The sequence below is a fragment of the Neofelis nebulosa genome, chromosome 8, assembly GCF_028018385.1.
Source record: "Neofelis nebulosa isolate mNeoNeb1 chromosome 8, mNeoNeb1.pri, whole genome shotgun sequence".
In the NCBI taxonomy this organism is placed as follows: domain Eukaryota; kingdom Metazoa; phylum Chordata; class Mammalia; order Carnivora; family Felidae; genus Neofelis; species Neofelis nebulosa.
In genome coordinates, this window is record NC_080789.1 from 133,282,919 (window position 1) to 133,309,296 (window position 26,378).

General features: G+C 42.0%; 1 protein-coding gene across 1 annotated transcript in view; it reads right to left on the reverse strand.

Annotated features, from left to right (window-relative positions):
* CELF2 (CUGBP Elav-like family member 2) overlaps positions 1-26,378 on the reverse strand; it is an 835,088-nt gene that overhangs the window by 746,631 nt on the left and 62,079 nt on the right. The gene's annotated exons all lie outside the window — the stretch shown is intronic.

The window sequence follows — 26,378 nt, forward strand, 5'->3', positions numbered from 1 at the left end:
CACATGCTGGTCTCAGTCAGTCTCATCCAAATCCTATAAAATGGTGAAATTGAAATCTACTTTTCCAGTGGAAATTGGGGGCACCACCCTGCACCCCACCTACAGGACCAAGGCACTCAACGCTCCGGCTGCCAAGCTGAAGGTTCACATGAATGACCTTCAATTACCGGGAGTCTCCTGGCTCAAGGATACACCTCCTTTCCTTCCCTGGGGGCATCTGGTCCATGTCAGGGCACAAAGACCTGGCCTCCACGTGGGGCAACTCTAAAGGGCCGTCCTAGCTCCAGCGCTCTCTGGGATCAGTCGAGGCCTCTGTGACAACTGTCATGGTTCTGCTTCTTCCACTGCTCAATGCTGTTTCCTTCGCTTCTTTGCTGAGTTTGTTCCTGAGACCTTGCCTAACCCGTCACCCCCAGCAGGCCTGCCACATGCGGATAGCCAGCTCAGGGACTGCTGCCCAGGGAACCTGCCGGTTGTGAGTTGTGTTCCCCCCCAAACTCATATGATGAAGTCCTCACCCCCAAAATGTGACTGTATTCAGAGATAAGGTCTTTAAAAAGGTGACTGAGTTAACATGAGGTCTTTAGGATGGGTGATCATCGAAATGACTGGTGGCCTTATAGGAGAAGGAAATTTGGACACACACACACCCACACACACACACACACACACACACACACACAGACACCAGACACTGTATACACAGAGGGATGGTCATGATGGCAGAGAAAGGAGGCTCCCATGTGCAAGCCACAGAGAGAGGCCTCTGAAAGGACTCACCCTGGCTGCACCTGCCTTCAGAACTGCAAGAAATACGTCTGTTGGGGCTTAACCATCCAGGCTGTGATATTTTGTTATGGCAGCACCTGTGAATTAATACACCACCTAAGACATCTTCTGAGTTCCTCTATCTGTCCATTTTACAAATGAGAATCCGAGGGTCAGAGAGGTTAAATAATTCATTTAAGGTCACAGAGCACAAAAGTGAGAGTCACGAGCCCAAGTCTATGCCCTTCTGCTACAGGAGATGAAATCTAACCTTCCTATTGCCACCTGCTAATCCTTCTGTAACCATCATTAACCCCCACTAGAGACACTAAGGACTAAATTGCACTCAATAGCATTTAGCCCCTGTCCAGAATGAAGGCTCCTTCTAATTGGGGTTGATCAAGAGGAATAAGCCACAGACTGCTATTTATTTGCTTTACAAATCATTTAAAAAAGCATGTTCTCCCACACCCCAAACATACTTATGAAATTAAAGGCAATATATGACTTGAAAAATAACTATGGGAAGGAAAATGGATACTTATTTAAGAAAACTGTATTAACAATAACTTTAAACCATATCAAAAGAGAGATTAAGAAAACCTTGATGAATTTTCTCAGATAACAGGAAATTATGATCTATTCTTAGCCAAGGGAAAATTGTTGATCCAGGAAGAGAAAAGCTATTTATACTCAATTTTGCAAAATACTGTGGTCCCCATAGCCATGAAATAAGTTCGGTTCAAGTCTTCAATGTTCAAAATGTCAAACATACCAAACTGTTTGTACTACGAGAGTATTTATTAGAATATATATTCATAATTAAAACCAAAACCTTATTAGAATGGCTTAAAGGCTCACGTCTCCAACCCTTGCTGCCCCCTGTACTCGGAAAGAAAGGCTGATGGTTAGCTTGGTGTTCAGGGAGTGTGAGGCTGAAATCTGAAGCCGAGACTGACAAATCCCCTTAAGGAGGAAAAAACGACCAGCACATGCATGCTTGCAGGGGTAATTATACAGAGGGAGGTTGACAGTGAATGATTTCAGATTGTATGTTAGGCTGGGAGGGACCTTGGGGACGCCCTAGTCCACTTACCAGATGAGGGGACGGGGCCCAGGAAGATTGAACGGTGTGTCTGCAGTCACACGCTCATTAGTGCTGGAGCCTGGGCTGGAACTAGTGGCCCCCGGCTGCTCATCCGGGGTTCTCTCCCCTGTGACTTGCTGCCTTTTCTTTCCATGGAAACTGAACTTAAAAAGGTGACCAAATTAAATGAAAGCCGAAAATAATCTTTAAAACAGATTTTGGTGAACGGTGTTCATCTCTGCATGTTGTAAATGGGATTAATCGATGCATTTTGCTTGTGTTCTCTAACACGTAATAGAATATTAGCTCTTTGAGGGTGGGATGATAGATATTTTATAGAGAACAGATCAAAACTTGCTCAACAATGAAGGTTAGAGAACAACAGGCCCAATAATCTCACCAGTCTAATGAAATGGACATAAAGAGAACTTAGCGCTGAGGTGACAAAAAACATCATTGTATTATAAGACTCCTTGCACTCTTTGCCATTCTAAGGACAAATCAGTAATATTTGGTGGGAGAGGGGACCAGCCGGGGTGAGATCTCCACAGAGACTGAGTGGCTCACACATGGCTAAGTGACTCCTGGTGACATAAGAGGCAAAGGCTCTATACACTTGAAGAATAAATTGCATATTGAAAAGACACTGAAATCTACAGCATACGACCTCCTGTTTCTGTGCTTTGAAGATCCTATGGTATCCATTTGTGAGTTAAGCCCACATTTATCTCTTATTAGCTCTTCTGCTGGAAAAATCAGTAGGTATAAAATCCGCTGGTGTTTAAGATGTATTTGTGACCATTGTAGAACCAATTAAGGTAATTACTGGGTGGGATGGTAACCCACCATACAGCCTGGCTGGGCAGTTAGCCCCCAGTGGGGCTGCAGTTTTGGTAAAACAATGGTAAGTGTACAATGGAAACTTCTTGACAGGCAAATATTTGGGTAGGGTTAGGATGCAAAATACGGGACTCTCCAAGATTCCTCCTCCTGCTCACATACACACAAAATCATTTTTATTCATAGGTGCTTCCTTGAAAATCAAGTTTCCAAGCATTAAGAAAAACAAAACGTCTGTGAGGTACTTGTTCCCTCTCTTCTCACCTGTTTGGAGAGGACTGTATCGTGTTCTTTCCTGACAAAAATCAGGAAAACAATTTAGCTACAACATATAAATCTATTCTCACATAGCCTGTTCTCGACTAGAGAGTAATTATGGTGTTCAGTTGGGTGGCTGAGCTGGCTCATTACCCTCCGGTGCGTGTCCTCATGGAGAGGAAGTGGGTCACCCTCTAACCCGCTCAGACACTTACAACCAGTTTATTTATAATGTCGTCAGCTTACCATTAAAAACACAGGGTTCATCTACCTAAGTGTCCTGGACGTAAACTCACGACTGACCGTGAGCACCCTCTCCTTGCAATCTGCGGCAACCGGTCCTCATTAACGAAACCGGGATGAGCTCTTGAAAAAGGTGTCTGCCTGAACTCTGCGAACAAAAGCGCCTGTCCTGCTATTTATAGGTACTTTATCAAAATTCAGCGGGTACAATTAGCAATGTAGAGATTACTTGACGATGGCTGCCACGTTATCCTGCACTGTGTGGATCTGCACGGCACCCGCCTTATGACAATCTGTGGGAATGGTCTCAGCGTTTAGTGGCAATTTTGTAGATGACTGCCATCAGCTATACAGCCCCGGTGCTTCTGACGCCGTTCTGAATGGGTTATTGGTGCCGGCTACCTGAGGTCTGCATAATTTTTCTAAAGCGCTTGTCAAATTTCTTTCCCTGATTGTTATCAGTGTCATCCTGTATCCTGAGGGGTTTTGAGCACAAGGCCTGTTCTCTGAACCTCTCACTGGGCTGTTACCTTTCTCCAGGAGCACAGCCAAAAGGACACACCTCCTCTGTGGACGTATTCCCACCCGTCTTGGTGCTTTGAACCATGGACGGGGCCTTATTTTGATAGGCTCTCCATTTAGACGCGGCTTCTGCCGGAGCTCATGCTAATATTCCTCAGGGCCCTGCAAAAATGTCCCTTTGAGGGGTTTGCAACCTCCCTCATCCTAAAAAGATGAACTTCTCTTTCTCTCTGTTTTTAAATATATCTTCTATTTGAAGATCTATTCCTCCTTAACATAAAAAGATTATATGTATAATTTTATTCCGAGGATAATATCAATGCAACCAAAGCGTCACTTTATTTGTGTCTTTGTGCTTTATTTGTTTTTGTGACTCACTGTAGAGAATAATGCAGTGGGCGATCAACTCCTTCTTAATATGATAGGAAATCGTTGTCCTTAATTAAAACACCCTTATTTCTTACTTAGAGAAACATACATAGTGTCAAGTCTTTGTAGTGGGACTTGTTTGGGTTTCTTTTGATTGTAGGCAGAAATCCAGTTAATCCAAGTATAAGACGATCAGCCATACTAGATGAAGTGGAATGTTTATATCTAAGAATGACTGCTGTAGCCTGAGAGGGGATGTGTGATTCAGTGTCCTTACACACACATATGCGTGCACGCGCACCCACTCACACACACACCTGCCGACACGCATCTCTCTAGATCGTGTCTGGCTTTCAAAATAAATCACAAAAGAAGGCTGTACTTTAAGGTGGAAATGGGCATCCTTATGTAAAGAATAGAAAGCATCATCTCTCAGGTTGTATTGCGGTCTCTCATTTTATTCATCAAGTGCTCGAGGAGAGCAGAGGAATTGCGTGGGCTGATTGCTTAAAGGCTCTATGTGTATTGAAGAGAAACAGAAAACCCATTGAGATGTGTGCATGACGGTGATTAGGAATTCAGGTGCTTCAGGTTTAAGGATTTTAAAGACGACTTTGGACAAAATATTTGCTTTTAGATGTAGAACTAGATACTCATTCAAGGGTCCTGGAAAGACGACGGGGTTTATTTTGCTACTGTTTGCCAATAGAATATTAAATTAGGGAATTATTCTACATGTGTTATTGGGAGTAATGTTCAGGGGCACCTGGGTGGTTCAGTTGGTTAAGCCTCCGACTTCGGCTCAGGTCATGATCTTGTGGTCCGTGGGCTCAAGACCCGCATCTGGCTCTCTGCTGACAGCTCAGAGCCTGGAACCTGCTTCGGATTCTGTGTCTCCCCCTCTTTCTGCCTCTCCCCTGCTCATGCTCTGTCTCTCTCAAAAATAAATAAATGTTAATTTTTTTTTTTAAAGGAAGGGATGTTCAGATTCGCTTCAATACCTATTGGTGAGCAATCTCTTACAATTCCTCTTTTATTTATTACATGTGTGGCTTCTTAAAGGAAAATGCTCCTTCTTTCTTCTGTCTGTAGAGTTAATGGGGAGAAGAGTTTGCAAAATTTTTGGCTTGTTCTTTTCTCTTTTCAAGTCTTCCATTACTTTTCCTTCTATGAAGCCATCATTTTGGTGAATAATACTAGCAAAATTATCCTAATAGTTTTCTACATGGAATATTCTTATTTTAATTTTAAACAATTTATATAAGAGTGCCTGGGTGGCTCAGTCAGTTAAGCCTCCGACTTTGACTCAGGTCATGATCTCACAGTTTGTGAGTTTGAGCCCCGTGTCAGGTCTGTGCTGATAACTCGGAGCCTGGAGCCTGCTTCGGATTCTGTGTCTCCCTCTCTCTCTGCCCTTCCTCCTCTCTCACTCTGTCTCTGTCTCTGTCTCTCTCTCAAAAATAAATAAACATTGAAAAATATTTAAACACTTTATGTCTATATACATATATTACCTATATATGTAATATAATATTATATTGTCCATATATTGGACATATATCATATAATCATATTGTACATATATAATATATATTGTCTTATAATGTCCACTGAAGCCCAGAGAGGGAAGCAATTTGCCCAAAGTCATTCCTTAGGTAACTGAGTCAGGTTAGAACCCACATTTATCGGGGCGCCTGGGTGGCTCAGTCGGTTGGGCGGCCGACTTCGGCTCAGGTCATGATCTCACTGTCTGTGAGTTCAAGCCCCGCGTCGGGCTCTGTGCTGACAGCTCGGAGCCTGGAGCCTGTTTCAGATTCTGTGTCTCCCTCTCTCTGACCCTCCCCCGTTCATGCTGTCTCTCTCTGTCTCAAAAAATAAATAAACATTAAAAAAAAAAAGAAAAAAGAAAAAAAAGAACCCACATTTATCAAACTTCACACTATCCTTGCTGTGCTGTATATAACAGGATAGTCCTCACATCCAGTTTCTTGGGACTCTTTTCCTGGTCCCAAATTGTTCCCTGCCAGGACGAGTGAGTAAGATCATGGCCTTGGCCAAACACTCCATGCCTTCATCAGCATTTTACCCGCATTGCTAATGGGTAATGTGCTTCTGGATTTGTGCTTACCCATTAGCTGGAAGGAACCATCGTTTAATTTTATATTAGATTTCAATGTTAACACTGGTCACTGGCACTTGTTACATCAGAACATTCATAGGTAGGATGCTGGCATCCCTTTAATTGTGTTCTCCTCCTTTAACATCTTTAGAACATATATCTGTACTTGTTGTGGATACATAATTGATTCAGGTCCCCAAATGCAAGCACTTGTGTTAGCTTTCATATTAACTTTGTGTTAGAAAGAGTCAATAAAATCACAGCTAGAGCCATATTTCATTAGGGGCTCATGTATTTCTCAAGGCAAAACTCACTGGATGCTTAGTGTTGAATTTGTTTATCATTCACTCCAGTCATTAAAAATTGGTATCTCACACAAAAGACTATAAGACTCTCTGAAGGCAGGGGCATTATATCCTACTTTTATCATAATTAACACAGAATTGGTTCTTAGGAAGAAAAATATTGATTAGCTGTGTTATTTATATTTCAGTGTCTCTGGGATGTACTTGGTTCTCTTGAAAACAGAACCATCTGCTAACATAATGAGAGGTTTAGGCTACGGTGTAGGTCACCAGCTGCTGAAAAGGATCTCAGTCTTGGGGAGCAAAAGCCTCATGAACAGGTTGATTATCCTCTACTTCGCTTGAGCAGTCATTTTGAGATCTGCATTTTAGCTTGAAAATGGAAAGAGAAATTCTCCCCTCCTTCTTTATCTGCTAAGACCTTGGTCAACTTTTGGCATTTATTCTGGGGCCACGATTAGGGGTAAGGCCAGCAATTTTTCTACCCTTTGGCTCCTCACCACCAGGCAAATATTCAGTTGTAATGAAGAGATCACCAGGAAACTCAGTGGACATCTATTTGTCAGAAATCAAGACTTTGACCTAATTCACAAACCTGCTTCAGTGCAAGAATCTGACAGCTGGAAGACTCTTCCAGAAGGAGGTGTCTGTCATACCATGCTTGGGGAAAATGAATGATTCTAGGAGATCCTTCTGCCTGAGAGATTACATCTACAAACCGACAATGCCAGACCATATATAAAAATAGGACTGCGACCTACTCTCTGTAGCAACTGGTTCAGGAAACGAACCTATTATCTTCAGTAACCAGCTCTGGAAGCCAGCTACCCAGAAGCCAGACTTGTAGAAAGTGTCCCTTTAATATTTCTAGAAAGTAGTCCAGGAAGCCAAACAATAACCCTTTTAACGATTGGCTAAAATGACCAGGACTTAATCAATAACTGTGAGTCTTCCTAATTTTTGTCTCTGCTTCTGACTTACGGTCAACCAGAGAGAGCCAAATGTGAACCTCTACCAATCACGTGGGATGAGTCAGTTCTAGTGAGCTTGCATAAAACCCTCCCATGTCAACAGCCCTCCATCAGGGCATACCTGAAGCCTTTCTTTTTGTCTCTATACAGTGTCCCCACTTCCACAAGACATGGTGGCTGACTCTTAGCTGCAGCAAACTTGGAATAAATAATCCGTGTCTGTTCTCATTTGCTTGATCTTTGTTTATTTCCACATGCCCCAAAGCTTCTTTTCCCATCTTGTTGTATAGTAATTAAGTATGGGGCTCTGGCAACACACTAATTACCTGCGTTTTAACACAGGCATCAACACTTGCCAGCTGTGTGGCCTTTGGTGGGTTACTGAACCCTCTATGTGTCAGTTTCCTCAATTATAAATGGTGCTGGTAATCGCATTTACTTCATAAGATACTGAGTTAGATGATGTCATACCCATTAAAGCGCCTAGAACACTGTTTAAGCACTACTGTTAGCCATTTTATCAGCCCTATTACAATGAAGTTCATTGTCCCATCACCCATTCCTTTGACCTGCATTATACAGGTATAAATCCTAAAAAGATGTAAATCCTATCTCGGAAAAATAGAACTTGAAACTTTGACTTTATTCACAAAAATAACCTGAATTAATTAGCATATAATATTTATTAACCCAAGAGGGGCCCCTGGGTTGGGGTTATTAAGTTAAGAAACTCTTGGTTTCTGCTCAGGTCATGATCTCGTGGTTCATGAGATTGGGCCTCATGTCAGGCTCTGTGCTGACAGCGTGGAGTCTGCTTGGGATTCTCTCTTCCTCTCCCCTGCTCTCTCTCTCTCTCAAAATAAATAAATACACTTTAAAAATTAGGAAAAAAGATTTATTAATCTATGAAGCATCCCGAAATTTGATATTAGCAAGTCTTTAAAAAGGCTTTACACGTGTGGTCTTTTGGGTGATGAGGTGGTTAGGGACTTCAGTAGGCATCAAATGAACACCAAAGGGGCAAGAACAGGGAGAGGACTGAATTTTTTAGGATATGCATGTGACTGTGGGGGAGGATACCAGCACCGGGAAATCCATCCACCTAATGAGGCCAGGATTTTGATGGCGGACACAGTCCTGGTAGCCTCATAGGTTTTAATTATTGGTGGCAATAGATGAACCCCCTTCTCCAGAAAATACCCAGTGCTCCCTGTGCAGATTTTTTATTTCTGTTCATTAGGAAGTTATCTGGATAATTTATCATTTGTCACATTCACCAGTTTGGACTGAGAGGGATCAGCCATTCCCTCCCTGCTGTTCTGCAACCTCCTGTTTAGTCATGAATCACTTGTGTGGGTAGGCAGGTCCTAGAGTTAAAGCCTTCAAAACAAAACAAAACAAAACAAAACAAAACAAAACAAAACAACAACAACAACAACAAAAAACCTTTTGCTCTTGTCAAAAGGTGAATCCAGCCTAGGTATCTTGCTAGAAAATAGTCAAGGCATGAGATACATCTTGACGGTGACTGTGAAAGGCCCCTTAGCAAAAAGTCCCTGAGAGCATGTCACTTTCAAGCCTCAGAGCCCAGGCCTGTGTGGGCAGCAGATAAGGGGAACAGGTGTGAAAAGCCAGGAGCATGCAGCCCTTTGTCTCACGTTAAACTGAGCCTGTTCCTGGGGTGTTCGGTTTGGGGGTAGATGTATTATGCTGTGTGCGCTGACATGCCTGCTTCCACACTCTCCAATGAAACAGCTTGGACTTGATCTTGAAGAATTAAAGAATTAAAACTTCACCTTGAAGTCCTTTTTCACCTCACTGAGGAAGGCTGCCTCCAGCAAAAGAGGTTACAGAGTTCTTAATATCGACTCTACTGTTCAAAACTGAGACACCAGAGCAACAGGAATTATTACTGCCTCAATCTTTTTTGGAAAGAATTCGAGTATGAGTATTTAAAGACACACACACGCACGCACGCACACACACACACACACACACACACGCACGCACACACACACAAACCAACGGAGCCAGAGAAGTCCAGTTCTCCCTCTACCTCTGCTGAAATACTCTGTTTCTTAAAATTTGTTAGAGCTACACCTGGTAGTTTTCCCTGAGGACCCGAGGGAAAAGAAATAAAAATCTAGGAAAGATTCCCTTATTTAGCCTGGCTTATTTTCTTACTTTCTGCTTCAAGTAGCCAAGTTATTTACTTTGAAAGCTTCTGTAACTGAACATGTATATTTGCTGAGCTATTTCAAATGGGTTCTATTATGCCTCAGCCTTTTCCAGTGATGGACTTCGCACATACTTCTAATGCCTGGTGGTACAATTTCTTACTGGGAGGCATTCTCAGTGCAGGCTGAGTAAAAGCAGTAGCACAGTTGAGGAATAAAAATAATCTCTTGAGAGTTGGTGTTCCAGAGTTTTCCGTTTAGCTCCAGCAGCCAAGATCCTCCAGCCTGGTTCAGGGAGTGTGCCCTTGGGTGTTGGCTTTACCATCTGCATAGTGGGAGTGAAATACCTGACCCAACCTCTTTTGCTGCAGTCATGATGAGTGACATCCGAATGGGTGAGTAAGTTTCCAAAGTAGCATAGAGAGGGAGAGTCCTGGTTCTTTGGAAACCATAGAGTCCCTCTAAAGTTAGCCAAGCAGAGGGTCACCTTCTGCACTAGCCAGCCCCATAGAGAACAAGGGAAAAAAACTAAACATTGGTCCCTAGTGGTGATCAGTGAGAACTGTGCTCAGTCCTCTTACACATAATATTACCTGTTATTTACCAAAACAGAATAGATACTGTTATTTCTTTTATAGATGATAAAAGGCTCAGAGAGGTTAAGAAAGCTTTCCTAAATCTCATAGCAACACTGTAACTCTAGCTTCACTGCTTTTAACCACTTCAGCAACGACTTTAGGGCCAACTCCTAGAAATTTGAAATGTAGACCAGATACTGGCATTTTATAAAGCATCTGGATGATTCTGTTATGAATCAGTGGTCATCAGACTAATGAGAGAAACTGAACTATACTACTATTCACTGTCCTGGTGCTGTTTATTATATACAGCCTTATCCTACTTGTTTTTTAAAAGAATTTGGGAAAGATTTAAAAAAGGATGTTGCCCACACAAAAAGGTTAAAAAAATACTAGGGAACATCAGAACTAATAAAGAGACCGAGAGAACAAGAGAAACAAAATGCTTCCTTCCAGTTAATAGGACAGGGAACAGTGGTATATATTCAGCATAACCAACCTCTTTCCCCTGACATTTCTTCTTTCCTTCAGTAATTCCTACATGCTTAGCACATATGGCTGTTTTGAGGTTATCCGATCTTCATACCGTATTGTTATTCATCCCTCTTCTGTAGAATGTTCTGGGCTGGGTATTTGATCTCTGACTATATTATGACCATGCTGGGCTTTTGAGGGGACACATGGGAGGTGACCCTGCTGTCAGATGATGGATGAAAGCCAGGAGGACAGAGAGAGAGATGTAGGGGCTTAACCACAGACACGTGGGGCCAGACATAGCACAAAACAAAAGCCTGAGGGACTGGTGTATCAGGTATGTGGTATGGCCTCCACTTGCCCCTCCAGACCCACATTCTCTATCTCCCTCTGTGCCCAGGAGGTTGAGCTCTATGGGTTGTGTCAACTGGACTCTCTTGCCCGTTGGCTTGGCTTCCAGTTGGGTTCAACCAATGGGGAGTGGAGGAAATTTCACAGAGGAGGGGGAATGGAGTATTTATATTCTGCTTATGTCCCTACTGGGCAAAGGGGTGGTTGACAATAGCAGTGTTCCTCTGCTGAAGGCCACACTCTCTGTCAGATAATCATCTCCTTCAGCTCCCAGTGGTCCTTGGACAACGAGAGGGATTAGAAGCCCTGACCCCCTGCATGGTTGAAAATCCATGTGTACCTTTTGATTGTTCAAAAACTTTACTAATTAGCCCACTGTTGACTGGAAGTCTTATTGATAAAACAGTTGATTGACACACATTTTGCATGTTAAATGTATTATATACTATATTCCTATAATAAAGCACGTTAGGGAAAAGAAAAAGTCATTGCGAAAATCATAAGGAAGAGAAAGTACGTTTATAGTACTGCACTATATTCATCAAAAACATCTACGTGTGTGGGCCTGTGCCATCCAAAGCTGTGTTGTTTGAGGGTCAACTGGACTCTCCTGGTTCCTGTGACCACTCTCTCTCCTTGCCCCTTCATGCCTACAGGTCATAATGGGGCCTGAACTGCTTTTAGGGCTTTTACCGGTACGGCTTTGCCCCTCTAGCCATAACCCTCTTCATTCCACGCGTAGTCCTCGGGCACAAGGTGTCATGCCACTTGAAGGACATGCGCCACCTCCTTCTGTATGAGGCTTCAAGTACTGGGGACCTCAAATTCTCCGCCTACATGGCTCCAAGCCCAGTTGCAGGTTCCGCCAGGACTTCCGATCCCGCAACAGTAGTGTTTTCAGCCTCAGGCCCACGGAGTGGTTACAGCTCGGTGGTTGGTGGGGGAGAGTGACCTGAGTTGGGGTATGTGGGACCCCCTCATGGGACAGTACAGAGATTGAGGTGGGAAGAAAAGTGATAGCACAGGTTGATGGCTCTCGCTAACCACAAATTTCCAGCAGAACTCCAAGGAGTCCCAGAAGCGTCCTTTTGAGCCAGCTCCTGGGCCCGCAGGAAATGCTATTTGGTTAGGTAAGTGGACAGGATATATTTTAGTTCACAGTTGGTCTGCTTACTTTATAACGTTTACATTTATAGATCTATGGGGAGGTGGGTCTCCATTTGTGCTCTTGCCTTGGGCCTCACAAATGTTAGGGATAAGTCTCCTGTGTCCCCCACGCGCCTAGGCAGTTTGCCTTCATGCTGCCCCACCTTTTGGAATGTTCCTGTACTGGTTTTAAAGCTAGTGACTCTCAGCTTCAAAACTCACCCCGCTGGATGTTTCTTTGTGATACAGGACCTGGTTTGCATTTCTGCTAGTCCAGCTAGCTCTCTGTTAGGCTCTTCACACCACAGGGAGACAATAAGCCTGGAGGAAGCAGGGGTTTCTCCCTCTTATTTATTTCTTGTTCTTATTAGTATCATGGCAGCTATACCTGACACTCTGGTGGTGGCATTTTTTTCCATAGCAGTGATTGAATCCCGTTGGTCTAATTTTTTTTAGGTTTATTTATTTGTTTTGAGAGAGAGATTGAGAGAGAGAGAGAGAGAGAGAGAGAGAGAGAGAGAGAGAGAGGATTGAATCTCAAGGAGGTTCCACACTGTCAGCACAGAGCCCAATGCAGGGCTTCAACTCATGAGCCGTGAGATCATGATCTGAGCCGAAACCAAGAGTTGGAAGCTTAACCTAGTAAGCCACCCAGGCACTCCCCCCCCCCCCCCCCCCCCGTCCAATTGCTGTTTGTTCTTCAAAACTTGCAGAACCAGCCTCACCATGACCCCCCAAGAGCCATCAGCACCCGCCAATGGAGCCCCTTCCTCGGGGGCTTGGTTCCCACCCATGAGGGCCCTCCTCTAATCCCTGTTAATACTTCCTGTTACTGCCCATCATTTCTCCCAGTCCAAGCTCATGTACCCTCTGCAATTATTTAGTGTTCTCTTTTTACCCTTTCACGTACCCAGGAGGCACATCCTCGTATTAAATTCTCTGTGTTAAAATGGTGCAATTTCTGTCTCTGATGGGATCCACCATCAGACTCTTTTGAATGGCCCTGCTTGATGGAGCTGTGTGCTACCTGCTGGGACCCTGAATGATTTTCCTAGCCAAGAGTGAAGCCCAGAATCCTGCTTCTGGAATCACAGTTAGGGCAAATGATGAGTGTTGCCATCCACAAAACTGACTTGATATTTAATCAGTGGCTTGGGATTCCTTAAATTCTCCTCAGTGAGGAACACTTCACTTAGACAAAGAACATATGCTTACAGAGCAGATGCCATTGCAAAACAGACCACAAGCATTAGGAGGTATTTATGGGAGCAATTCTTTTTGTGGTGCTTTCAAACCGTGTATGTGGAAAGCACATAAAGTGTCATTCATACAAATCACTCCAATAAGAGTCCAGAGCTTTCCTAAGCCCGCCTGCCCTCGGCAAAATGCTTTGCTGCCTCAAATTCCAACATGATCCCATTATAACATGACTACTTATTATGTCGTGTTGGTTATGTCACGAGTGTGGTATAAGGCATAAAAGTAAGGCTCAGTATTACATGCTGGCTTGACATGTGGCACAATGAGAATGGCCTTGAATGGCCTAACCACAAGTTTCCCTCCCTATCCTGCTCCTGTGGGTAAGGTCTCCACCTCAACAGTCCTCCTTACCAGGCACAATTCCTGCTCACCTCTGAGTAGTATGTTTCAGCTCTCTGTAGGTTCATAGATTTATTCAAACACACCAATTGCACCCTCCCATATGGCAACGAGGGGACATCTCACCCTTTTGATACCATAAGGCCTACCTCCCAGAGTCCTGGTTGTTCACCCTGTCCCCAAATGCACAGCCCTATGGCCCTATGTGGCATGCAGTTTCCTCCTCCTCCATGCTGTGAATATACGTAACCAATAAACCACAGGTGGTTTCACTCGCCCAGTGTTGGCGTCCCGTGTTCACAGATACCATTATAACCCTGGGGCAGGGGTCTTTCCTTCACCAACGAAATGAATGGGAGGTGTTGAAAAGGTAGGTATAATAGATCCCCCTAATTGTATACTGGGGCTGATATAATGGGATTTGGTTTACAGAAAACAATTTTTTTTTCTTTCCTGTAAACTTTTCTTAGCAAGGAGTTCTGTAGTATTAAACAGATTAGTGTTTTATCTGTGCCTGCACAGTCACAGATTTGTTTTAACATTGCACTGTTGATAAATAAGATCTCTTTAAGTATTAAGTATTCTACCTTATGCTTAATCCTACTTGGGGAAAGAATTAAGTTGCCCCCCCTTTCAAAGCACATCAAATCTTCTAGACCATAATGATATATCAGGATGACCTCTTGATTTCTAAGAAATGCCTCAGTGGCCTGAAGTTAACCATTTCCTAAAAATGAACCTATTCTTTTCTTTCAAAGATAGGATTCTAATTGACGTCTGGTAAGGGGGTACAACAGGCACAGAACAAGTGAGGAAAAAACAAACTGAGGTGGAGCATGAGGTCCACGTGACCCTCACAAAATCTATCTGTGTTTCCCTTTACCCCTCCCCCTCTGGCTCAGATGAAAAAGATTCTCTCTTTTCCAAGGTTATCCTAACTCTGTGTCCCTCACCTTGTTTCCTCCTTGGTTCACTGGAAACTGGCTTGATGCACTTCTCTTCCTCTCTGAGCTCTTTGCCCCATCAACAAACATACTCTGGCCTCCCAACTTTAAAAGAAGTTTGCTGGATTGCCTCAAATCATTGTGCTATTTTCACCTCTCCTTTTACTCTAAACTTCTTAAAAGTGTGTCTATATTTAGTGCCTGCCTTTCCCTACTACACTTACTCCTAACCTCTTGGCTTTTATTTTTCCAGCCCTGATCTTTTTTGACAACTTTAAAGCACCTGATCTTGTGGTCTACTTTCTCTCACTCCAACACTCTGCGAAATGGAAGTTGGTTTTCTTTCTATTTTCAGCGGATCCTTTCTTGGTTCTTTAATTACCATTGATCTTTCAATTTTCCAACCATATCCTTAGAGTTCTTTTTTTTTTCTCTCTACTCTTTCCTATTCTAGCTCTCTCCTTGACCCTCATACCCTACTTCTTGCTATATATCTCTTCCTGGATGGTCTGCTGGCATCTCCGAGTCAACATACCAAGACCTTAACGACATATTTATTTCCCCAAAAAGGTCTGTCTCTGGGCATAGTCTTTGTCCCATTACCTCTGATTCTATTTCCCCCTCATTTGTGAATCTTACCTCTCTATCAGAGTGGTTAGGCCATTTACCCAAGGTCACACAGTTAGTCAGCTGTGAGACAAGAGTCAAGCCAGAGTATGTCTGACTCCACTACATGATACTCTTCCCTTTATCAGCTACTCTGGGCTGGAGAGATTAATAAGACCTAGTTTCAGCTCTTGAAGGATCTAAAACAAAGTTCAGGGAGTGCTATTCAAACAAAATTAATGACTCTTGGTAGATTCTTAAAAATTGTTAGTGTACCTGGGGCACTTGGGTGGCTTAGTCGGTTAAGCACCTGACCTCAGCTCAGGTCATGATTTCAGGGTTTCTTGAATTTAAGCCCCATATTGGGCTCTCTGGTCTCAGCACAGAGCCTGCTTCCTATCTTCTGCCCCCACCCCCCTGTCCCTCCCCTGCTCATATGCTCTCTCTCTCAAAAATAAATAAACATTAAAAAAATTGTTAGTGTTACCTTCATACCTCCCCATAATAATCAGTGAATGTTTGTGTCATAATTATAAAAATAATTTATTCTGGGTCTTCCAAAATTTGTATGGTCTGAATATTGGACAGTAGCCCTTTTCCAGTGCCCCTTAAAATCGTCTTTATTTAAAGACAAAACAAGTCTGTTTGATCAACACTTACGGTTAAAATAATAAATGACAACCTGAAATCAAAACACGTCCCCATATTTAAGCCCATACTGTAAATCACACTCTCCACATTCAAATGTGCTCTCTCTAATTAATTTCAGGTGTTTAAAGCTATATTATGGTAAGTTGTCATGGTTTCGAACAAGTGAAGATAATTTAGCCATCTGCACTATTTCTTCTCAGTTAGAAACCCAGCAGTCTGAAATAAGATGGATTTAAATCTGCAGAGACAGCATTCAGAGAAAGAACAAAGCCAGAAATGCTAAGTTCATGAAAATTCCCATCAGCCCAAATCTCCCGCCAATATTTGGAGGGTGTCTGATTGAGCGTGGCTGCTCTACGTTTATGTTGTCTTTTGACTGATCTCTTTAAGAAAATGATATCTCCGTTTAATTTTTTTCCCTCTCGTATCATTGTAGCATCTAATCTCCCAAAGATATGCCAAGATAGCTCACAAAGCTCCCAGATCTCTAGTAAGTAAATAATTTTTTTTGGTAATAGAAATATGTGATGCTCAAGGAGATATAAAATTCGCCAGCAGGTAGGGACCCACACTTAACAAGTGATATCTAAGACAAACCTTCAAGCTGCGTGCATCCTACTTAGAGATCAATACTACAGAAACTAGAACAATGATGCAATATGATTTAACTTGTGTTGTGCTGCTTACAATATTAAGTTGTATAATCACAGAAACCTTTATCACAGGAGAGTACGCCTCTCTCCCTTAACTTGTGACTCCCATTTAAACTGTTAGGATTCCAACTGTGCAAATAAAACTGCTGTTTTGGTAACAGCTTGTTGAGAGAACTCCATGTTTCCCCAGAACACACTTGAAGAAGATTAATGAGTCCTACATACATGCCAAGTCAATCTGTTCCTCCCTGTCAATCACCACCCCAAGAACAAGCTTCTCTGTCTCTGCCTATAAGTTTGCAAACAGATGTGTGGCTTAAATTTTAATTAAATTATTGGAACAAATGATTACTAAAGACTTTCCAAATGTATATGGCTAAGGAGTTTTCCAGTAGTATCAAATGGACTTTATTGAGAAGACCTCTCCACTCCTGCAGTTCTCCACCACAGCAGTGACAGTAAGGGTTGAAAAGACGTTGCTTGCCTGTCATTTCAGGAAGTTGAGTAACTTCTACTGTATTGGTTATTTGAATACCTAAGACTTAAACTATTATGTTCTTTCTTTTTTCTTAGCCATCTTCAGCTAAGGATGTCCAAACATTTAGTCAACTCCCCGGGTGCCTGCTTTCCTCATAGGGTAATGGCTAAAACTGTAGCTTTAATGCAACTGCAATACCATGGGAGTAGTTGGGGCACCCTGTCATGCTGGGGACTTCTGAGAATACCAGCTGTTCCTGGTTGCCCACAGGACCAAAGGGTGCTACCTCTCTTAACAGTTGATAAAATGTGTTCTTTCTACAAGTGGTGAATTTATAGTTAAACAATGTCTAAATGGAAACTTAGCTGATTAATTCTGATTCAAAATTTATTTTAAAAACAAGAAGTGAGAAGAGAAATTGAGTGTAGGGGACTTAAGTGCTAGGCATCTCCTGCAGGATTCATGGATAATCACATCTCAGCCCTATGTGAAGAGTATACTGCCTAGTGTTCCATGGACTGGGCAGAGCTGGCTCAGTGTGAAAGATTCAGGAGTGGTTCATGCCTGAATCCAGAATTGCCCAAGATGTACCCGAAAGAATGATTCAGAATAGGATCTGAGGTCAGGATCTGGGGTATGTGGTCAAGTGAACAGTATTTTCCTTTCACAGGACTATTTGTGTTGCTTATTTCATCATCATAAAGACACCAAAAGACTTTGGTCAATCATCCTACTTTGTTTTAGAAGGTGATTCTTAAACATGGCACCCATCAAAACCACTCAGGAAAATATTAAAATACAGATTCGTGGAGCTTAACCCAGTAGGTCCAGAGTGAGGTCAAGGAATCTGTATCTTAGAACGTGTCCCCAGTGGATTCTGATGTATGTGGTTCTCACGTCCTACTGTGAGAGACCTTGAGAGTCTGTGGCTTACAAGAATACCAATTTACATGGAGATAATGTATGATCATAGTTGAATGCCAAGTCAAATGCATTTCTTTGGAAGATGTGGCTAGCTTATTTTTGAAAGATCTGGCATTAAATTAACCATTAGTTTTTAGCTTGCTGATACTGTACAGGGTAAAAGCACAAAGAGACACAACCATGATTTTGTGTGCTAATATCAGCAGAAAACTACCACTTGACCATAATCTTAATTAGCTATTTTGTATTATAAATACTATGAGCAATCATCAGCTGCAGGTGTAGGCCCACCCTCTAGTTTACTCCTATGTAATTTGAAGACAGGACATTAAAGAGACAATTCTATTCTGTATCTGGGATAAAAGAACAGTACCAATTCAACCCTGAAAATAGTTTTTAATAAGAATTAGTGAATAGCATGCTGTACTTATTCACTGCTTCAGAAACCTTTCTTCATTCAATATACCCCGTCCATCTCTGCATTCACTGTTTTCAAACAGCTTGGTAGGTAACCAGGTATCAATACATGAGAGTTGTGTAGCAACTGAGAAGGGTCTGCCCTGGATCTCTCCTAACCTTTCGTGAATTCTCAACCTGAAGGGCAGGGAGGGCTCCAGACACCCAAAGAAATCCCCCTGGACGGTAGGTGTGTATTTGTGTATGGGTGTCGGAGGATGATGGTATGTGGGAAAAAGGAATAAACATCCCTCTTATTTCCCATTAAGAACACAGACCAGCTCTAGAAATTGTTCAGCTCCTACAAAGCTTGGATATTGTCTTGAGAATAAAGATACGTGTCAAGCCACAGCCTAGAAATGTTGGCACTGCCTTGATTTCTTTCAGAGTTGATGAGGAAGGCCCTGGGATAGAGTGCCTCTGTAGCCCTTGCAAGGGATTCTTAATGTTCTGACTGAGGCTGGCATAGATTTCATTGACTTTATCTGTCCACCAGGGAACCAGGTATGGAGGTGGCTGGAAGACACGTTCATAAATGTAAGTGGTCTCCAAAATGTGCCAAATACTTTACTAATCTTTAAGACTGGTGTACAAAAAGAGCATGACAGGTGCTTAATATTTTATGAACCAAGCTCTGATGGGGAAGGCTGACAGAACCTCCACTCACTAAGAAGAACACACCATCCCCTCTGCACATGTGCCTCAGAATGTGACAGGGCAGAAATAAATGGCATGTCTACTAAATATCATTCAGCAGCAGCATTAGACTCTGTCCAGGAGGGTGAAATGGACTGAATTTGCTAGGATGCTGAGTTGCAATACCTTTAATGAACATACATGTTTAACTCATAGACGAAGAAGTGCTATTGTACACCTAGCTTCTTTCTACCCCATTCGGGCTGATAAGACATTCTCCAGACAACTGTAATTATGGGCAATTTGTAACCATAATAATAGTTGCTTTTTATTAGATGCAATAAAAATCAATTCTCCATTCAATTACCGTTCTTGACTATGCTATGATAGATAGTCCTGGGTAAATACTAATGTCAACATAAAACTAATAATAATGACAATAGTAAAGTTTTAGAGGACAAAATCCTCCATTTAAGATCAAAATATACCCCTTTATTTAAGTCCCTCCCATACCACTGAGTCATGAATGAATTATCTACATTTTTATTTCATTTGTTTGATGATAAAGGACCTTAAACAGATATTGCCACATGTAATAGCACAAGTCTTTCAAGAATGTGACACCATAGTAATTATCACCACTCAGTAAATAAAGGAAATGGATCACGAGTATGAGCTGAACATCAACTCAGCATTGACACGGGCCAGCACTGCTGATGGACTCTGTATATACGATGAGATTCCTCCTCCCCAAAGTCTCCCATTAATTTACAGGGGGTAGATTAGCACATTTCATGTTTAGGTTCAAGAGTGAATTCTCTAAGCTTGGGACTTCCCTCTTGTTACGGAGCTATTATGTATTTGGCAGGAAACCTCCCACATTAATTTTGAATGCTAATGTCAACTAGCTGCCCACGTGACAGGAAGGCTAAAGGGGTCTACTGTCACAGGATCACCTTTCTAAGCCTGCATGCCTGTCTTGTTTTCATCCTCCAGGTGATCTGTACCTTTTGTTCATTATGTCTTCCACCTTAGTATCATCTCCCAGAGAGTCTGGTGCATTTGCTCATGCCTTCCTGGTGCATTTGCTTTGTGACCAAAACAAAACAAAACAAAACAAAACGGATATATCTCAAGTTGTGAAAATTCAAGCACCTATGAACTGAAATCAAATGCAGTGAGGTGGTTTGCTTAGCACTATTGCATGATGAGCATGAGGAGGCTTGGGCTCTAATGTGAGACCCTCTACTATCTGTGTGATCTTGGGTAAGTGTTTTAACAGGGCATGGAATAAAACAATGTATGGGAAAGTCCCATACATGTCAACACTAAATGAAGCTCTGAGTATATGTCATATAGTCAATTGTTGGGTTTTCTGATACGAACTTTTCTTGAGTAAGGATTATAGAGTCAAGTCAAAGAAGTATGAGCACTTAGGAATCTTCATAGTGATTCCTTCATGATAGGGTGGCCTTGTCCATGCACTTACTCCTGAAGGGGTCAAAACTCCAGAAAAGCTATGTAAGTAACAGCACTGTTCTTCCTGTAAAGAATTAATATGAACCACTGGACACAGTAATTGGTTCTTCAATTGCTGTTTGAGATTCCTTGGACTTTAGCCAGAATACCCTCTGCAGTCACAGCCATGTAAAAAGTTAAAGACTCATAAAAGAAACATAGACATCATTTAGAAGAACTCAAGTATTGGAGTCACACAGCAGAGTCAAATAAATTCCATGTACTCTATGAAATATATTATCTTTAAAAGGAGAATCACGCATTAACACATTATTCTACTCTGTAGTTTGGCTAATTAAGAATAGGCCAGATTCACAACCTCATTCATTTATCATTGGAGTATGACATCACTGAGTACTGCAGTGGTGGGAGATGGTCAACCAAATATTAACCAACTTGGTCTCCCTTTATGTGTGCAAAGGAACACATCTGGATCTTTCTCTGCTTCTAATGAAACCACAACATTTTGCTCGAATGGATCAAAATTAAGTGCTACAGATGATTTATAAATTGTGGTACAAGTTTAATATATCCTTGTCTGGTCCTAGCCTAGAATATGCTTCTTTGCTCAAATGACCAGAATCCCAGGTCTCCATTACTTGTCTAGCCTCTGATTTCCAGAAAGAATAGCGAAACTAACCCTACTTAGAAAGGATCCATCCAATTTAAAAGGAATCAATCCATCCATCTCATTACATAGAAAAATGAATGCTTGCCTTCCATATGACATTTGTTTAGAAGTTGTTGAGATAATTCATTTATTTATTCAACAAACATGTATTGAGAAAAAGAAGAGTAGCAAGTGGCAGAGTGTAGGGTTGGTGGGGAATGAGCTCAGAGGGGGTCTGTGGAATCTGAGATGTCCAGCAGGCAGTTGAATAGATGTTTGACCCTAAGGGCTGGTTTAGAAGCCATCAGTATCTGCTATGTATGGAGTCACTTTCAATTTAAGTGAAGTGGCAAATAGTGATGGCGGAGGGAAGCCTGTCAAATAGCAACAATTTAAGGTGGACGGAAGGAACTTACTAAGAAGTCATCAGACAGTAGGAAGACCAGTCCCATTTGCTCCTTTGTAACATTACTCATTACTGTAATGTCTCTCCATAAAACTTTATCTGACATTTTGATTCCAGACAAAGGTCTTCGGAGAAACCTTTATGTACTGAATGACGTGTGACAGTCTATTATTTTTGATTCTATAATGCTTTTGCAGAAACAGTTGGAAAAGAAAGGGGTATAAACTTGGTTAATAAACAGATTAAAAACCTAACAAGTTCAGTAAGCAGATCTTTAAAATCTTTGTTAAAAAAAAAAAAAAAGCTGAGAAACTTAGAAATAGAGCCCCATTTCAGAACCCTCTATTGTTAGGGCTAGAATAATGATTTTATCAGAAACACATGCACATATTCACACACACATACATACACAAAGACATAACATTCACCATCCACATGTGATATCGGTAGGCCTCCAGGCACTAAAATAAGCAGTACATACTGACCCTCTCCTCAAGAAATACACAGCCTATTTTTCTAAACAAAACTTAAGTTTCATCCCAAGTTTCAAAACTACCTAGGTAGCTTTTTAGCTCAAAAGGATGTCCTCACATCTTCCAACAGTGTGAGGCATCATTTGAATACTGTTACAATAGAAAATAGATGACAGTGCTTGAAATCTCTTTAAAAAGTCATGTACCCAATCCTGGAAGTTTCAATGGGAGAAATTCTCTCACTTCTATCATTGTTAATGGCTGTCTCCTAAGTCATCATTTCTGAACGCAAAATCTCCTTTGAAACAACTTAAAGTTAAGGTGATGGGTTGCCTTTGGTGTGATGGGCAGTTTCATGGCCACAGACCCTGGATCTCAATCCCATGTTAATAATGGCTGAGTATCTATTCATGAGTTTGTTCATCTTGTGTTCATACTAAGCAGAAAGTGATTGCCACCTCAAGGTCTCTGAAATCTCTGAGGAGAAGATTATTTTTATTTTAGGGTTAGGTATTCACAGAGAGAGGCATACATACAGGCACATACACGCCCAGAAGGAACTTTTTCAAACTTCTCTCATGATCTTTGCCTTCTGAAACATACTTAGCTCGAGAGCAAACTGTCTCTTGAGGGTCCCCATATACTTTGCCATTCTAATTCTTTCTTGTTCCTTCCATTTTATCTTATTTTGATCTTTCCACATTTCTTATTATATTAGGTACCAAGTGTCTATAGAAGACGTCCTTTATTGAAAGACTTTCCTGCCAGATAGGAACATACAGATTACAAATCTCTCTTACAACTTCTATTTGTGCAGAATTTAAACCAACTCTGCCTTAATCATTAATGCATAGAGTTTATCTACAGAATTTCATCTCTGTAGAATTTTGCTGGCTGAAGGATTTGGACTGGAAGCTGGATGGTGCCATTCATAGGTGTAAATGCTCTTGTCTTGTGTGACCAACCAGACTGAAGTGTGAAGGCTTTCATTTACTAAATGCAAATTGTGGGTACTTCCTGGGCTGCTGACCTCACTCTTGCACAGCCCCACTCTGGAGATTGCACCTGCACCTTCAGCCCTGGGAGGGCAGGGACTGTGCTATGTCTCTTTCCATTGTGGTAACCTCGGTATTAATAACAAAGAATTATGTTCGGTGAACATTTGTTAAGTGAGTGAATGCTGAATGGAGGTTGAGTGGATGCATCATGTTCCTAGTCCCACTGCAGGGACTTCTTAATTTGACTCCAGGAAATGGCAGCTTTGGTGGTAGAGGCTGAGGAGGTCTCCTATGCTGGTTTCAAACTAAGTTAACAAGGTTTCACTAGCTCCCCAGCAACATCTAGTTAAGTGTACATAGCCCTATAGTATGATGCCTCCAAATTCTGGAGATGAGTCTGACTGCTAATCAATAAAAGCCGAAGTACAATGGATGTAAGGGGCCATCTTCAGACTAACCCATTATTAGTAATGGCTTAAATGCATGCAGCTAAAGTAACTCAAATGTTCCCAGATATCCTTTGAAAGATATATGTAGAGTCGAGCCTGGAGTGTTACTGAAGAATGTTGTAACCTAATAAATTGCATTACAACTCAATGGGCTGAAGGAATTGCATGGTGCATGCAAAAGGGGAAATTTGACAAGAGGAATCGTCAGTGTTTGTCAGGTCACTGTTGCCTGCCAGCTCCTCCCTGCCTCCTGTCCCAGAGCCAGACTCATGTGGCTTTCCACAAGGAGGCACCATTCTGCAAAAGACTCTAGAATCCACCCTTCCTCTCAGCAAGGGAGACTGAAAGAATTCCAGCCCTTTGGATCTCAGCATCCAGCATCTTTTGTGTTTGCCTGGCTCTGTCCTAAACTCCATCCTGGTCTGACCATTGTGCTAATGTCATCCAAGGAAGAAATATGTTGAGTATGATTAATAATAACCTTTGTTTCCACGAAAGGAATATTCTATTGACCTCTCAGAAATAAGGACGGGGGAGTGCCCTACAGGATGTTACCTGTTCTGTGGGAAGATGGTTCCAATGATCCTCAGTATTGGGAAATGCTGCATACTATATCCAATTTATGTAGACATAGCAGTTCAAATTGGCGTGCCCAAGACAGAGAAGTGATATGGTAAAGAAATATATTTTGCCTTTTTGAGCCCAACATTTCCCAATGTTTGCTGAATGGATTTCCCAAGCCAGGAAGTTCTACTTCCTGGGTCCATATTCAACAAACATCTCACTGACAGTTAATTGGATGCCCTAGACACCTTGATACTAAGAAGTACTGCACTGAGCACTTGGAAGTATTCTGGCAAAAACAGAATCTTGTACTACGTGTGGAGAAGGACTCTCGGGGCCCAAAGATTGTGGGGATTACTTAGCAATATTTGCCAAGGGTGGAACAAGTATGAGGGAGTCACTCATTTTTGTCATCCGTGCCCCAGATAAAAGTGACCTCACCAAGATGCTTCCACCTTACAAGACCCTGGCCAGGCTATGGCCATTCTTTTTCATAAACCGCAGCCAAGTGTGGACCATCACTGCCCAGTCACGCCTGTTTATTCTTTCTTCATTATCTGGTATTTGGGAAGGATGTGATAAGCATGCAGAGCCTCATATTTGTTGCTGTTGTTGTTGAAATAACACATCTGCTTATGGATTTTTTTTAAAGTAGGATGGACATCTTGGCAGAACCCTGGGAGTTACATTTAGATGACAAAATTACATAAAGAATTAAGTTTTGTGTACTTTGCTTTTTAGCTAACAAATCAAAGAGATTCTATAGATTTCATGAAATCTAGGGTGAGCAAACAAACAGACAAAAAGCAGAAACAGATGAATAAGTTCAGAGAACAAACGGATGGTTGCCAGAGTGGAGGAGGGTGGAAGATGGGCAAGATGAGTGGAGGGGCCTGAGAGACACAGGCTTCCAGTTACAGTATGAAACTAGGTAAGTCACAGTGATAAAAGAAAAGGTATAACATGGGGAATAGAGTCAATGGTAGTGTAGTAGCATTGTACAGTGACAGATGGTGTCTACACTTGTGACGAGCATAGTGTAATGCATAGACTCGTCCAATCTATGTTGTACACCTGAAACTAATGTAACATGCGTGTCAACTCTACTTCAGTAAACAACAAAGACAAACAAACAAACAAACAAAACCCTAAGCAAACAAAAAACAGATAAACGAAGCTCCTTCCCTGTTTTACACCATTCTAGCTCTCCCTCTTTGGATCCTTTACATGATGAGTCTCAGGCTGAGGGAAGTTGGGAGTTCATAAAATTTGGATAATAAGTGTACCTATCTTACCAGGTTAATGAGATTATCAAATTAAAAACGCACACAAAGTACTTTGCACAATGCACCACACCGATTAATACTGCAAACTACTTTAACTATTACTAATCTGACAACTAAAGCCACAGAACCTTCACTCAGCTTCTCAGGTCTTGCCTCCCCTAAGATACCCCACATCTGCAGGAGTCCATCCCAGGTTCTCCCACTTTGCCTTCTTTGGTCAAGTGCCTGACATTTTTATGGAGACACAGCAGCTCTATTTTGGAATATGATACTTCCATGGCCTCAGCCTTAGCTCTTATCACCAGTGGCCCCCTTGCCAGTTGAGTTTCCCTTCCTTTTGTGCTTGGTCTGGGGCTGAATGACCCAATCTCTAACTCACCTTGACTGTCCTGTGGTGGGGATACCTGTGCTCCTCTCCCAGGGTCAGTGCTCTGGTTTCCAGTCACTTCTCCTTTCCTCTTGCTCAGTGCCAACCCTGCATGTGCCTCAGACTCAGCCACCTGAAATATTCCCGCTCCTTCAACAGAATTTTTAACAGGAACTTGCATTTCTCAAGCTGGTTTTGTTACCATAGCACCATGACTCTTGTCAGGGCCTGATTTGAAACCATCTAGCTTGACTAAGTAGTTACTAATCTGTTTGGTTTCCATTTAAACTTCCTTTTCCCCCCACCATGTGCTCATTACTGTGGTTTATATTCAGCTTCTGATGATAGCTAGCCATTTTTGTGAAGCCTAGAGCATAATAGGTATTAAAAGCTCAAGCCTTCTGATGCATCTGCTATTTGTTTTCCCTCCCTACTAATTAGCGGGTCTACATTCTCCTTTGTCTTGTTCCTAATGTATTTGTGAAATATTGTCTGGCTGCCCTTTGTTTCTCTTGCTACTTGCATCTCACATTGTGCTTTGGCTTTCCGGCT